Here is a 13,333-nt window from a genome sequence, read left to right on the forward strand (position 1 = left end):
TCAGGCAGTATCAACTATTAATAATGAGGGTCTACTTCTCTGAATTACATGCTAGGCTTCCGAGCCAAATTGTGAAGTTAGGGGCTGGCCCGGTGGCATGGTGGTTAAGTTCAGTGCACTCCACTTAGGTGGCCCAGGTTTACAGGTTCAGATCCTGGGCACGGAAATATACCACTCATCAAGCCATGCTGTGGTGGTGTCCCACATACAAAACAGAGGAAGACTGGCACAGGTGTTATGTCAGGGCCACTCTTCCTCAAGCAAAAAGAGGAAGATTGGCAAAAGGTGTTAGCTCAGGGCCAATCTTCCTTCCCAACAAAAAAGAAAAAAGTGAATTTATTTAATTCAGAAAAAAAAACTGTGTGAATTGAGTCTCATTTGTGGGATTGTCAGCTCTAAGTCTTACTAGATGACAAAAGCAATTACATTTTCAGCAGTAAAAGCTACAGTCTAGGAAATTTAGCCACCAATGACAAATATTTACATGTAAGTTTAAAAGCACCCTAAGTTGTTGGTGAGGACACAGTTTCTCATTCCAACTCTCAAGTCATTGCCTAGTAAAAGGAGGTGTAGGCTGAATTAACACCCACAGCCAGGACAAGCACAAGAGTCAAGGCTTGTTAACAGGGCTCAGTCTGCCGCAATTCCCTCCTCCTCCCTTCACATGCCCACAACCAACTTCTAGCCTCCCCTCGGAGGGCTAACGCTGTCGTTTTCAAAACGAGGTGACGCTTGGAACCGCAGTGGTAGGTATCTGGTACCTATTATTTACTGCTCTGCTGTGTTTTAAAGTCTCACATGACTTAAGCCTGCAAACGACTCAATAGAAAGAGCAGAGTCTGAGGATGAGAGTAGACTGTTTCTCCACACGTTACACCCAATCGCCCAGGACTGAATGACTTCAGCCCCAGTCGCAAACACTTCAAAACCAAATAGCCTTGATAGGCCCAATGATCTGAAATTTTGTTTTGTTTTGTTTTGTGTTTTGTTTTTGAGGAAGATTAGCCCTGGGCTAACATGTGCCACCAATTTTCCTCTTTTTGCTGACGAAGATTGGCCCTGAGCTGCCATCTGTGCCCATCTTCCTCCACTTTATGTGTGGGATGCCTGCCACAGTATGGCTTGACAGCAGTGCGTAGGTCCACGCCCTGGATCCAAACCAGCAAACCCCAGGCCAATGAAGCAGAGTGTGCAAACTTAACCACTCAGCCACGAGGCCAGCCCCTGAAATTATTTTTATGTCACCCAATTCACTGAAGGCATAGCCCTCAAAAGTATCACGGGACCAACAAAGAAACAAGAACTCGCCAGCCTCAGGTCGGGTGAGGAGCTTTGCTGCGACTGCTGTGATGCTTTCCTGCTGTGACACTTGGATGAGCCCTCCGCCCCACCCCCACCCATCCCCACCCCACGGTGATAGGCACAGTCCTCCAACTCTGCAGTGAGGGGCACCAATCACTGACGGGTCTAGATGGCACTGCTCTGCAGCTTCTAAATGCAGTCTGCTCATCAAGAAAGGACCAGTGGCCGGGTTAGCACTGCAACAGCACAACAACTGTAGAAACAAGTTCCCGTCAAACAAACAGCAGTGGTCCACCAGTTAAAAGATAAGATGCTCTTGGGGCCAGCCTCGTGGCCGAGTGGTTAAGTTCGGGCTCCACTTCAGCAGCCCAGGGCTTCACAGGTTCAGATCCTGGGCGCAAACATGGCACTACTCATCAGGCCATGCTGAGGCGCCATCCCACATGCCACAACTAGAAGGACCCACAACTAAAAATACACAGCTATGTACTGGGGGGGCTTTGGGGAGAAAAAGGAAAAATAAAATCTTAAAAGAAAAAATAAGATGCCCTAATGTTACAGAGGAATTAGTAATAAAGAGATTTAGCAGAACTGTGGAGAGCTTAATTAAAACAAACACAAAGAAGTTAATACACCATACAGGGCCCGCCTTGGCCCTGAGGTGACTGCCTTCAAGTGCACCTCACCCATGGCACCTGCCACAGTCAGGCTGTCCAAAACACTGAGTCCTGCTCAGCATTTATTTCTGCATCTGCAATTAAGCTACATGTGGTGTAGAGCCCTGAGAGAAACAGTAGAGCCAACAGACACAGTCACCCAGCCAAGGGCTCCCAAAGCCAGATGCCCGAGTTTCACTACTGCCCCGCCCAAAGACGCACCAAAGGACAAAGTTCCTCCCTCACGGCAGCTGGGAAACGGTGCCACGACAGAACTGGAGACAGGTCTCACTCTGCCGACCTGAAGCAAAGCACAAACACTCTCACACTAGTTAATATGTTTGGCACACGTTTTCCTTATTACATGTTTCTTACACAGAGTATTGTGTATTTCCTGCCAGGTATTTATTCCTTTCTCAAGCCTCAAGCCCTTTTTTAAAATCATAACTTTTAAGATTGATCTTTCAAGCAAATATTGATTAGGTATCTACTGATAGGTGCACAGAACTATGAGGAATACAGAGCAAACACGAGTCCAACATAAGCCTGACAAGATCGCTGTTCTCCCTTCCATGGTGGCTACCTCTCCAGACCCCAACATCTCTAGCTCCTCCTATATGGGCCCAAAACTACTATCTTTGGCCTGCAGTTTATAGTGTCTTGAAAGAAAACTCCTTGATGGCAAGGACCAGACTCTGTCTGGGTCATAAGATGTGTTCAAACTAAACGTCTGCTGAGCTGAACTGTCGACAATGCCAGGCTCCCAGCCTCTGTCCGTCAGACTTCCCTAGATGGCATTTCTTCTCCTGACCAGGCTTGCCCATCTCTCCCTCCAGAATGTAAGCACCACGAGACCAGAGGCGTTGGGTTTATCACAGCCCACGGGCAGAGGTGGAGTGTGGCATGTAGTCAGCACAAGACAAACTGTCAGCATGCTGCCCAACTCTCCCTTCCTGCCCTCTTTCCCTGTCCTTTTATAAACTGCTCAGCACTTGTTTGCCCCATTCCATCCACTGTCAATCAACTTACTCTCTCATTTCCAAACATTTTTATGTAAATACTTGTTGGCAAACACAATTAAGTCTTCACAACTTGTACACGTAGCCCACTTTAAGAGTCCCCTCCCCATTTCAAGATTCCGTAGATCCTCTTAAGAACATCTTAACCACACTGCTCTTCCCACCAGGAGATCCCCTTCACCTGAGAGGTCCGTCTCTCACTGACAGGCCTCCATCCAGGTTCTAGTATATACACTCCACTCCTCACTTTTCTGGGATGGGCATTTCTGCCATTCGTGTGAATTTAAGGATTATTCCTACAACAAATTTTAAACCCCATCATCCATTTCTAACAGGTTGTTTTACATTTTTCCCTAGAAAATGGTGTTCCTATTTTCTATAATAGTGTTTCTAGTAAGACATCTTTTTAAACCTGGTATTTACCCAAAAGCAGAGAACGTTAGGGGTGAAAGCTAGAAGACAAAACAGTGACCTTGCATTCACCTTCTTTCACAAGCAGTGGTCAAACTGAGTTGATTCTCTCCACCAAACTCCTAGAAGCCAATTGAAGGTGCTGGAGAAGTAGCCAGCATGGAAGGGAGAACAGTGATCTCGTCATTTGCCCAAATACCCTGTCAGGCTTGTCTCGGACTCAGGTTTGTTTTGTATCCCTCATAGTTCTGTGCACATATCAATACATACCTAATCAATATTTGCTTGAAAGGTCAATCTTGGCATGCCAAGTCTAGAAACAGGAGCACTGCAAAGCCTTCTGCTCAGAGTCCCTCTGACTTTCCTCTACTGTCAGCCCATCCACTACCATCAGCCTTGCAAAACCATCTCCTGCCTCAGGCAATGCAATGCCTCCGCCTCAGCAGGCCACGTGCAGGCTTCATCATTCCAAATCCTACACAATGTGACTCCATTCCCTTTTCCTAGCTTTTCATGCTACCATTTTCTTTCATGGGCTCCCTGTCAAACAAGTCTAGCTGACATTCTCTTGCTACATCTCACCCTTCCAGCCTTGGTCCAGAGCCTTCCCACAGTGTATGACAGCCTTCCCCTGCTCTCTACACACTGACATTCCACCAATCCTTAAATAGCACTTCCTCCAATACATCTCCCAGACTGCAGAGCCAGAAATGCTTTCTCTCCCCTGAACTCCTCTCTCTTTTCCTGGGTGCATCTCTTTCTCCCGGATCTCAGAGCAGGGACATGTCTCTTTCATCTCTAAGTTTCTACAACACAGCCTTACACACAGCGAGGAACCAATAAACATTTCACTAAATCAGTATAAGGTGGGAAAAAGCTAAGTTTGTCTAGTCTGAGAAGCCCCCTCCATAAAACATGTAACTGATTCCAGTTGCAAAAAGACACAAAACTGTTCTTCCCCATACAGCAGTCCACACTGGGAAAAGGAGTTAGATAAACGAGAAGCCAGCTATCAGTGCTGTACATCTGTGCCAAATGGGTGAATGGTTACAAAGTCATAAAAAAGAAAGACTGTACTCTTCAAAACTGCCAAGATCATGAAAAACAAGACTGAAAAACTGTTACAGACAGGAGGAGACGGAGGAGACATGACAACTCAATGCAGTGGAGGATCCTGGAACAGTAAAGGACATTAGCGTAAAAATGGATGAAATCTGAACAAAGTCCAGGGTTTAACTAATAGTAATGCACTAACATTAATGCCTTAGCTTTGACAACCTTACCACTGTTATGTAAGATGCTAACACTAGAGGACCTGGATAAAGAATATAGTGGAACTCTCTACTACTTTTGCAACTTTTCTATCTAAAATTATTCCAAAATAAAATTTTATTTAAAACAAAACTTTTTCCAGGATGCGTATTTGCACCACACTCAGTAATCCTCCATCAATGCCAGACTACACTGGTTGACCAATGACCCCAAGTCTTTCCAAGAGCCAAGGTGGTTCCTGTGAACCGAGGCAAGGCACCAGAGCCAGTTGCACAACAACCTGACCCAACCTCATGTGTTAATACGGCATCCATGGAACACTAGTATGGTTGGCAGAGTTAACACCCCAAAGAGGTCCACATCCTAACCCTGGAATCTGTGGCTATTTTAGGTTACATGGCAAAGGGGAATCAAGGTTACTAATCAGCAGATAGGGAGATTATCCTGGATTATCTAGGTGGGTCCACTGTAATCACATGGGTCCTTAAAAGTGGGTGAGGGAGGGACCAGCCCCAGCAGCCTAATGGTTAAGTTCAGCGTGCTCTGCTTCGGCAGCCCAGGTCCAGTTGCTGAGTGCAGACCTACACTGCTCTGTGAGCAGCCAGGCTGTGCTGGTGGCCCACATACAAAATAGAGGAAGACTGGCACAGATGTTAGCTCAGGGCTAGTCTTTCTCAAGCAAAAAAAAAGAGGAAGATTGGCAACAGATGTTACCACAGGGTGAACCTTCCTGAGCAAAAAGACAAAAAAAGTGGGAGAGGGAGGCAGAAAAGATAGTCAGAAGAAGATGTGACTTTGGAAGAAGGTTAGAGAGATGGAACATTGCTGGCCTTAAAGATAAAGGAAATGGCCACAGACCTAGGAATGTGAGCAGCCTCTAAAAGAGGGAAGAGGCAAGGAAAGAGATCCTCCCCTGGAGCCTCCAGAAGGAACCAACCCTGCCGACACCTGATTTCAGCCCAGTGAGACCCATGTCAGGCTTTCAAGAGATGATAAACCTGTGAGATGATAAACCTGTGAGATGATAAACCTGTACTGTTGTTTGTTGGGGTTTTTTTAAAGATTTTATTTTTTCCTTTTTCTCCCCAAAGCCTCCCCCAGTACATAGTTGTATATTTGTAGTTGTGGGCCCTTCTAGTTGTGGCATGTGGGACACCACCTCAGCATGGCCTGATGAGCAGTGCTGCGTCCACACCCAGGATTCGAACCGGCGAAACCCTGGGCCACCGAAGCAAGCGCACGAACTTAACCACTCAGTCCCGGGGCCGGCCCCTAAACCTGTACTGTTTTAAGCCACTAAATTTGTGGTAATCTGTTACAGCAACAGTAGAAAACGAATAATGACAGCCCTGAAACATGAAAAAACACAAGTGTTTCTCAAAATTCTGAGAGCATATGTTTTCCTTCCAGCCTTCACAACCTCCTGTGTTACCTCTTCTAACATACCCTCCTTCTACCATCTGTTCCCCATCCCTCTTGAGCCAATGTATTTGGGGTTTTGGAAGAAAACTATCAAGAGAAAAGAAAAGGGGAGGCTACAGGTTAAATTCTAGGACAGAGATTTTTCTCGTCAACTTTCTAAAACTTCATCGCGCCATTAGTCTTTACTTAAATATCCTTTCAAGCCATTAGTCTTTACTTAAATATCCTTTTTTTAAAAAGTTAAAGCTATCGCGGGGGTCGGCCCAGTGGCCGAATGGTTAAGTTCACCAGCTCTGCTTCAGCGGCCCAGGGTTTCGCCAGTTCGAATCCTGGGCGTGAACACGGCACCGCTCATCAGGTCATGTTGAGGCGGCGTCCCACATGCCACAACTAGAAGGACCCACAACCAAAAATACACAACTATGTACCAGGGGGCTTTGGGGAGAAAAAGGAAAAATAAAATCTCAAAAAAAAAAAAAAAAATTAAAGTTATCGCTTCAGGGCCAGCCGTGTGGTGTACTGGTTAACTTCTGCATGCTCCACTTCAGCAGCCCAGGTTCGCAGGTTCAGATCCCAAGCACAGACCAACACCACTCATCAGCCATGCTGTGGCAGCAACCCACATATAAGATAGAGGAAGACTGGCACAGATGTTAGCTCAGGGCTGGTCTTCCTCAAGCAAAAAAAGAGGAAGACTGGCAACAGACGTTAGCTCAGGGCCAATCTTCCTCAAAAAAGAAAAAAGAAAGAAAAAGAAAAAGAGTTATTGCCTCAACAGTCTTAAAAAGTCAGTCATCTGATGAGAACCCAGGTTTAACAGAATCAGATCTAAGCATTTCCCCAAAGAAAAACAAAATTTGCATGTAAATCTCACTAAGGTTACATTTACTGAAAATTATTCAAGCTAAGAGTGAAAGCACATTATTTTCTAAGTTTCCTACTAAAAGATAAAGGACACAATCAAAGATTACCTTTCTCAAGTGTTAGGGGAAAAAATGTCCTATAAGAAAACATTTTGAGTTTTACCATATTTAATATATTAAGCTCTAAACTAAAACACTTCAAATTTGAGATGGACTATTCTCAAAGCAATGAAAATACCTCTGTAGGTAATCTAAATACATCAGGAGCAAGTCATACACCTCTAGCAAAGAAAAAACTCACAAAGTCTAGAAACACTTTGAAATCAGAATCACTCAAGGGGCTGTGGAATACTGACCAACAGTGCAAGTTCTCAGCACAGTTCAGACCCCTAAAAGCTGGGTTTTCGTCTTTATAATCATCCAAAAAGGCAAGATTGTTTTAAAGTGTTCTGCATATCCTTTAATTAACCCAGCATTTTAGTAATTAAGAAAAAAAAAAGTTTATTCCTTCAAGAGTGTTGCTTTGGGGTTTTTTTGGTTTTTTATTTTTACTTCCTGTTTTACAGGATGTAAAACCACATTTAGAAACATGGCGTGTACCAGCAAGGCTTAATTTCTTCAGAGTAATAAGGTTCCTCACTGCTTCTCTCATGCTATTTTAGATAAGTTTACACAGTATAGCCATAATGATATCAAATTTACATTATCACCCAGAATTAAATCAGTTTTCTTTGTTTATTTTGCTAGATATCAATGCAGTGGAAAAAAAACTAATCAGAACTTTAGCCAAAACCTTATGAACTAAGCACCCTATGCAATCTTCTCATTATTTAGAAATATTCATTTTTCTAAGATATTAGCATTCTGGGTCTGAAAATAAACATTGGGAGGAGGGAAGGAAGGGACATTTAGTACTATTGACCTGAGAAAAGAAATCTATTTGCTACATTTTAGATGAAAAATAACCTTTGATATCACAAAGATATTAAGCATTTAAAAGTTAAATTTCAATTCTTAAAGGTACATTTTTTAGTTAAACAAGTACTGGAGAAAGGGAGACTTTATGAATTTTATTTAACCTTGACAAAAATATTTTTATCTAAGTGATCAAAAACGTTTTATGTTGAGAAAAGGCTAACATTTTATGTAGTGAACAGGTGCACACTGGTTTCTTTACAAGTGGAAAAAGAGTGTCTACAGATTTTCAGGATAATAAATAATTCACTGCACAGATGCCAAAGGCAGAACTGGAAACTTGGGTCCTGCCCTCAGCCAGCCGGTAAAGACACTGTAACTCAGACAGCATCGCTCCCCTGACAGCCAACTCAACGTTGGCCTGGTGGGGGCATCACAGAAGCCTCCACCCAGCAACAGGATCTTCAGCCCTTTTAGCCCTTGAAAAAATCTCTGCTATAGTAATAGGACAGACTTCTTTTATTTTCACACTGAAAACCCACTTAACTCTTTAGTCACAGAACCAGCTTTAGCCCTGTGGCATTTCTTAAGTTCTAGGATGGTTTCTTTACCTGTTTTCAACCACAACCAGTTACCCTCACCCCTTACTATTTAAAAAATTAAAACCACACGAATCCAGTTCACTGTTATCCAAACCAAGAACTCAAGTCTCTATCACCCAAATTATATCCACAATTAGTCTTTTCAAAAACAACCTTTTTGCCAATTACAGAACAGGTTCATCTTTAAAAATTTGGAAAAAATAATACACAACTCCATTTTGGTGTATTTCCCTCCAAAGAGATTATTTTTTTCTTCATTAAAATGCTAAAACTGGGAGGGATGTTAAGAGGGCCACCAGCATTCTGGGGAATTTATGTTTGAACTGAGGCTTTGGCCTCAACGCCCACGAACGTTATTACAATCACTTAGGAAGCAACAGAATTAAAAATAGAATGCTAAAGCTTTCAAAGGACTCCACTATGATGCTAAACGACTGTTTCTGTTACAGGGGCCAGCAGTGCTCAAAGTCCTAGATGGAGTACCTAAGGACCATAAGCAGCAACAGCAACAACACACTACACTCGGCAGCTTTCGATTTGGCCCCAAAGGCAGCAGTCCTAATAAAACCGCTTTCACAGAAAGCATTTTTTTCTTCCCATGAAGACAATCTTCCCTTTAATTATTTTCCTTTGTCTCTTGTTCTGCACCAATTTTAAAAGCCCTGTCCCTCACCTTTATCTAAATCATAAAGGAAACTTATAATGAAAACAAATAGGAACATGACTGAAATGCACACAACATGATTCCTAGTCAATCCAGTAAATCAAAGCTCATGATCCTAAGTTTCTCTTTTCAAAATTACTCAACTACTTCCATATACAGGCTTTAAATCGTTCAACTGGGGCCGGCCCAGAGGCACAGCGGTTAAGGGCGCACGTTCCCCTTAGGCAGCCGGGGTTCGCCGGTTCGGATCCCAGGTGCGGACATAGCACTGCCTGGCAAGCCATGTTGTGGTAGGCGTCCCACATATAAAGTAGAGGAAGATGGACACGGATGTTACCTCAGGGTCAGTCCTCCTCAGCAAAAAGAGGAGGATTGGCAGCAGTTAGCTCAGAGCTAATCTTCCTCAAAAAAAAAAAAAAAAAAAAAAAATCATTCAACAAATATTTCTTGAGCGAATTCTACGACTACTGTCATGCCTTAGGCTGGGCCCCAGGTGACCAAAGAGACACAACCTATCATCAGTAATGTTACACCCCTTCTATCACGGGGACAGACATTAACCAATCATGACATATTTCATCAATTGTGTTAAGTTCCTTCTGGCTGTAACAAGGTGGGGTAGCCACTTTCCTTGGCAGTGATGATTAAGAAGGATCTCTACGATAAAACAATTTTTTTTTTTTTTTGAGGAAGACTAGCCCTGAGCTAACTACTGCCAGTCCTCCTCTTTTTGCTGAGGAAGCCTGGCCCTGAGCTAACATCCGTGCCCATCTTCCTCTACTGTCATATGTGGCACGCCTGCCACAGCATGGAATGCCAAGAGGTGCCATGTCCACACCTGGGATCCGAACCAGCAAACCCCGGGCCACTGAGAAGCGGAACGTGCGCACTTAACCGCTGTGCCACCAGGCTGGATCCAGAAAACAATATTTAACTAAGACCCAATGGCTGAGTAGGAGTTAACTTGGAGATTTCCTGGTTGGTGTGCGGGGGCGGGGGTGAGGGGGGATTTGGAAGGGAGGTAATGATGGACACTCAGCAGGACCGTGGTCCAGACAGAGGATCAGCACGTATTGAGACCCTAGATTAAGGCACACAGCCCAATCTAGGAAACGAAAGGCCAACGCAGCTACAGCATCAGGAGTTAAGAGGGAGAGTGACCAAGGATCCAAGTGGGCACCTGGGAAAGAGGGGTCATACAATCAGGGTTAGACTGTTAATAATCGCATGGGACATTATCATAAAAATAACATTTGTAGTTCTACCATATATGTAAAACACTATTTGGTCCAAAGATGAATTTAAGGAAAATTTTAAATATGGAGGGGGAACATTATGAGTTAAGAAAAGCACAGAAGATAACAAAACAGACATTTAAATACACAGCTGAGTCTGACTCTGGCTTTAAAAGACACCATGAATAAGATCCATCAAACAAACAAAAAAGAGTCACTTAGGAATAGAAACATCTTTATCAGAATTAACAAAGTAGTTGTTAAAGTGGGTCATTTCCTCAGCCTAAAAAGGCTTTCTGTGCTGATTATCTCCCACTGCCTGAGTTCCGGGAGCTGAGGATCGACACCCTCTTTCATATAGCTTTAAGATAAAACTGGAAAAGTTGAATTGCACAGAAATTCCATTTGAAATTCAAATTAAGAGAACATATACTGAAAACATTTTAAGACAATAACTTTTAGTTATTTGAGTTCATTCAATTTTTGTATAAAGTTATGAAACGGGTCAAGTTCCATCCCCAGAGCACTGACTACACAGCACTAATAAACTGCCAAAGTGTGCAGTCAGACGAGCAATGCATCATCATTTTCACCTATTAACCAGCAAAGATCCTGCTATTAAAGGAAGCTCATCCATTACACTTACCATTTGAGGGATGAAGGGACTTATACCGGGTAATGGACAGATCAAAACACTTATTTTGGCAACAAATGCAGATTACGCTCTGAACCAGCATTTACTGACACTCTAATTATGTTATTTAATTGATGATGGGCTCATTGCCCATATGCAAAATAACTTCCCTCTAATATTTGAGGAAAAATAACCTATGTCAAACATACTTAAAAACCCAAGGCACACAAAGCTGCTTGAAAAATATTCTCACATATAAACAGCATAGTTTCTTTAACTCTATTTGTAGAAAGTTCTACTTGTCACTGTATCAACACTATAATTATAGCTACCATGACAGCCACTAGTCTTAAGCAGCCCATCTGGCTCAGAGAGATGCAAGGCACTGCTGGTGCAGTATGATTAACACGGCTGGTCCACAGAGGGTCCAGAGAAAACATCCAGCAGTGGCAATGCAAGTCAGAAAGCTGACAGCAAGTTACAACTGCAAATGAGGAATTCATGACTATGTGACACCTTTAAAAACAAACTTCTGGTAAATCTTATGTATGTTGTTACCACAATAAAACAATATTTAGGAAAAAAAACTTTTGAAAGTTTCAAATTTGGGTCAAATTTAGCACTATCTTTGGATAGCTTTTTAACTAACTCAAGAGGCATGCACAAAGAACACAAAAAAATGTCATAGCAACTTGCTCTTTGTTTCCTCCCATCCCGTTCCATTCAGGAGGGCCAGCCTATCAAATGAGATCCTGCTTTTAAGCGTGAACGACAGAGAGAACAACAGCTGAATGGAGGGGGAAGGCAGCACCAACCCCACGGATCCAATTCAAGGGTCACAATCAACTGAAGCAAGATGTTTTTCCTTTCTCTTTTATTTCTAACTACAGTTTCAAAGTAATATCAGAATACTTGCGCAATCATTCTCAAAAGACACACAAAGAACTCTGGGTCTCCCAGGACAGCAACTTAGTAAGAGAAATGAAGATCCTAAAAGCAACAAATAAACAGCCTCTGGGTCTCTGACTTAGAACTATCCAAGTTATGCCATTGACTGGGTTTGCACAAACCAAAAATAGTAACTGTTTCAATGGCAGTTTTTCCACAAGAATATCATCTTACAGAGTTTTGCTGAATGTGTCCCGTCATCCCCCCACAAGAATCAAAACATTCTAAATTTTTCAATTCAACAACGGCTCACTTTTACTCCTCAGTTGAAAAGGAACGTTAAAGATACTGCTCAAATCAATTTAGAAAACTCTCACCATATAAAAAAAGTCCAAAATTTGAGATTTCTCTACCAAGAAATTTGCAAAACAACCCTGTTCTTGCAAAGGGATATAAAACTTCTCATTACCCATAGAAACCATGACACCTAAGCATGCTCCATCTTAACTGTTAGAAAGAAAACGGTTTTGAAAGCACAGGCCGTCTCAAGCCAGCTGAATCTTCCAAAGCCTCTTCCACAACTCCTTGGCAGCTGGTGTACAGGACCAGCTTTCCAAAAACACAACAGAAGCAGAAAACCTGGACGAGGCACCAGGAAAAGAGCAGACCTCAAGAAAAATTAAGGTTCCCCCCAAACGGCAGAGACACAAGACTGATCTCTGAGAGGGGACGGAATCCATGTGGCAGGGCCAACCCTCCACAGACACACTCACAGCTACCGCCCTGCCAGGGGATGATGAAATGAGGAACGGAAATTAACATTTCAGGCAACGTCTCACATTGTTCCTTGAGGCCAAGGGCTGCTGTTGCAGCCGCCACCGCCACCGCCTCCCTCCCACCGCCCCCCAGTCCCGCCTACCCTCCCCCCGAAACAACACACCCCGCGCCGCGGCCCCGCATTCCTGCCCCTCTGCGAGCCCACGCGCGCCCCCTGCAAACCTCGGCGCCCCCACTCTACCTCCAGGGCCCGGCTCACCAGCCCCCTCCAGCTGGAAGCCCGAGAGCCGCCTGCTCCCATTTCAAAACAGCGATAATAATAGGGACGCTGGGAATAACAACTACAACCGACACCGTGAAGGCGCCTCTCCCGCGGGTCAGAGGTCGGCGGCCCAGCTCCCCAGGTGCCCTGGGGCCTCCTAGAGTCCCCCGCCGGCCCCTGACGGCTGCCCAGACCCCCCCAAAGGTCCCGTCGGCCCCTCAAGGCCACCCTGGACCCCCCCCCCAGGCCTGCGCCGAGCCCTCCGTCGGCCCCCGGAACCCCAGATCCACCCGTCGGCCCCTCACTGCTATCCTAGGCCCCCAACCCCCACTAAGGCCCCCCCTAGGCCCCTCACGACTGCCCTAGTCCCCCCAGGCCTGCGCCGAGCCAACCGTCGGTCCCCCGAACCCC

General features: G+C 44.3%; 1 protein-coding gene across 17 annotated transcripts in view; it reads right to left on the bottom strand.

Annotated features, from left to right (window-relative positions):
- The window catches only part of ANKRD11 (ankyrin repeat domain containing 11), a 213,727-nt gene that overhangs the window by 199,736 nt on the left and 658 nt on the right, over positions 1 to 13,333 (bottom strand). The window lies entirely within an intron of this gene.

Source organism: Equus przewalskii, chromosome 3 (genome assembly GCF_037783145.1).
Source record: "Equus przewalskii isolate Varuska chromosome 3, EquPr2, whole genome shotgun sequence".
Lineage (NCBI taxonomy): Eukaryota > Metazoa > Chordata > Mammalia > Perissodactyla > Equidae > Equus > Equus przewalskii.